Here is a 2,933-nt window from a genome sequence, read left to right as displayed (position 1 = left end):
ATAGAGCTCCAAGGAGATTATGTTGAAAAATAAACAAAAATTTACCCAAAAAAAATTGTTTTTATACTTCATTCTAAGGACTTATTGAACTACCCTCGTACGCAATCACACCTTTCAATCATCTCAGACATTCATTCATTTATCTTTGTACGTCTGCCGGCGCGGTCGATACCCCTTCCGGTAGCTTTTTATATCGATTAAGGCCTTTGTGCGTAAGGATCTTTAAAAAATCTGAACAGTTTTTGCCTACTTCAAACCGCATGTAACAATGATACAAGTCTAATTCTAAATACAATTCCCCACCTTGCAAAACTGATAAAATTTCTTCAAACATATGCAGCGGATATTTATCAATAATAATGCAAGGATTTAATATTAATTTGAAATCACCACAGGTTCTAATGCTGCCATTACTTTAAAATGGCGGCGCTATCGGTGTAGCCCATTCGCTACTTACAACAGGTTCTACATTTTAAAGCGATTGCTCGAGCACCTTGTTTCAAATAAATTTTAGTTTTACTTTTGTTGTACAAACCCGATTCGTTATTGAATAATTCTTTATACTTATTTATAAATTATTTTGCGATTTTATTAATGTTTAATTTGTTTATCTGCAAATCTTCATTAATTCTCAAAGGCCATTGATCTAACGCTGGGAGCCATTTCCGTCCGATTAGCATAAGCTCGTTCCCGGGCATTACAAAGCAATCAGCGATGCATTTTTTAATATTAAATTTTTCAATTCTTTGTTATCATACGTACGCAATTTTACTAACTTTGTCGCAATATTAAGGTCTTTAAAGTGCTAATTTTTCTCAAATTCAGAAATAACCGTAGCGTACGCGCCTGAATCGGATCCCATGCTAATTTCTTTTCCGTTTATCGTGACATCTATGTACATAGGCTCCGCATTCTCTTTCATACCATTATCGCTTACATGCAAACATTCATAGCTACGCTCACCGCTCACGTCGAGTTTTTAGAAATCGTCGCGATGTGTAGAGGGCTGCGTTTCTTCGGCGTGATCGTCGTCATCTTCTTTGATCTTCTGCATTGGTGATTTTCTCTTCCAGCATACACTCTCCAAGTGACCCTTTCCTTTGCAGAAACGGCATATAGAATTCCCGAATCGGTATTCGGTGCGCACATGATTAGCTTTGCCGCAGCAATAACACTCGATGTTTTGTTTACTACTGTTTTGCTCTGCTTGATACTTTGCTGGTGACTTGTTGTTCTTGCGGTTTGCGTTGAAATTCTTTTCAAAGATGCTTATGGCAAATACTTCGTTTTGCGTATTTCTGCCTTCCAATGTATTGATAGACGTAGTCGCATTCTTCAATCTACCTGCGAAGTCGGTGACCTTTTCATTGGGTAGCTGCCTAGCTTGGTTGAATGTGCATCTTTCCATGACTTCTGAGGGCTTCGGGTTCAATTGATCATTCATTAATATTACTATTGCCTCGTACGTCTGTTGTTTTAATTGTGTTAGTGCGCTTAGGTTTCTAAGTAATTTGTATGCCTCTTCGTAAAGTCTTCTGATTAACGTTGATGCTGTTTTGGTTTCTTTGATTTCCTTGGAGTTGAAATAAAATTCCAGTCTTTTGGTAAACAGCTCCCAATCGTTCTTTTGTAAACAAAATTCTAACCTTGCGTTATCACTCGCCATTTTGATGTCTTCTTCTGACTCACTTGCTCATAAGAACGGCTCTTCGTCAGATATATCGTTCAATGCTTGCTTATCTTTGGTTTCTTCGCTTGTGTCTGGTTCCAAGGTTAAAATTGCTATTCCTGATTTAACAATTTTTACTAATGTCTTACGTAACGTATCGAACTTTTTGCTTTCATCAAAATTAACGTTGGGTTTTGTCAGTTCGTCACACAACTGTTGCTTCTTTAAATTATAAGCCCAACCAACTTTTGCTTTATCTTCTATTTTCAATTCGTCACTCATTAATTTTTTGTTTCAAGTCAACGTCTTAATACTAAAATCGCACCTTTCTGCGATCACTTTGCTTCTACTGCTTTTTTACAAGCATTAACAGCTAATTTTGCAATTGTACCTTTCTGCAATCATTCAAACGTTCAACTAGACACTGGTTTTCACTTGAATCACTGCGAATCACTTTTTTCGGCTCTTTCACTTTAAACACTTACACTTTTATGCACGCGGTTAATCTCTAGAATCTTTGTTGCCATATAATAAATCGGGTAATATATATAATACGAACCATTTAGTAAAAGCAATGAAGTAGCTTATTGATAACAAAATAAGGAATGTTAGGAAAATACAAAAGCACGGCCAAGCGCGTCGCGGCGCACGCATCCCGGGCTTCTGCCTGTATGATCGGAGTTGAAGTGTTATATTTGCACACGCGTACATACCAGTGCACATACGCCACAATAACCACCTATCCCACGGTCGTGAGACGTAGTAATGACTGCAATTTTATCGCGATTTTACTAGGATTGGGTGCAGTTTTACAGATCAGCACGCGCTTTCGGCGAAATACTGCGGTTGTCCTTATGAAAAACTTATAATGATATATGTGTGTATACATAGATAATGATAACGTATACTAATTAATATTCTTGTAACACAAATATAATAAATTAATAACTATTTATTCGACCAATGGCCCATAGATCCCAGCGAACGAACATAAAGCTTTGAAGTTATTTTATGTGGACCATTGCTATGATCAAATTGATTCATCCAATTAATAATGCGATGCAGTTGAATAATCTGAATTTGGAGAGAACGGAAATAAGCCGACTAGATGCAAACACTTGAGTAGAAAGAAGCTATACTTCGAATTATCTGATTTGTAGCTAATATATTTTTTTTAAATCTTTCTCAACATCGTATTTTTCTTAATTCCGAAGTCAGATGGCCAGCTAATTGCACAATTAGGTCAAATAAAGCGGACTTTAAT

The sequence above is a fragment of the Belonocnema kinseyi genome, chromosome 2, assembly GCF_010883055.1.
Source record: "Belonocnema kinseyi isolate 2016_QV_RU_SX_M_011 chromosome 2, B_treatae_v1, whole genome shotgun sequence".
NCBI classification, from domain to species: Eukaryota; Metazoa; Arthropoda; class Insecta; order Hymenoptera; family Cynipidae; genus Belonocnema; species Belonocnema kinseyi.
The sequence above is the reverse complement of the archived record's forward strand: the minus strand, read 5'-3'. Positions refer to the sequence as shown.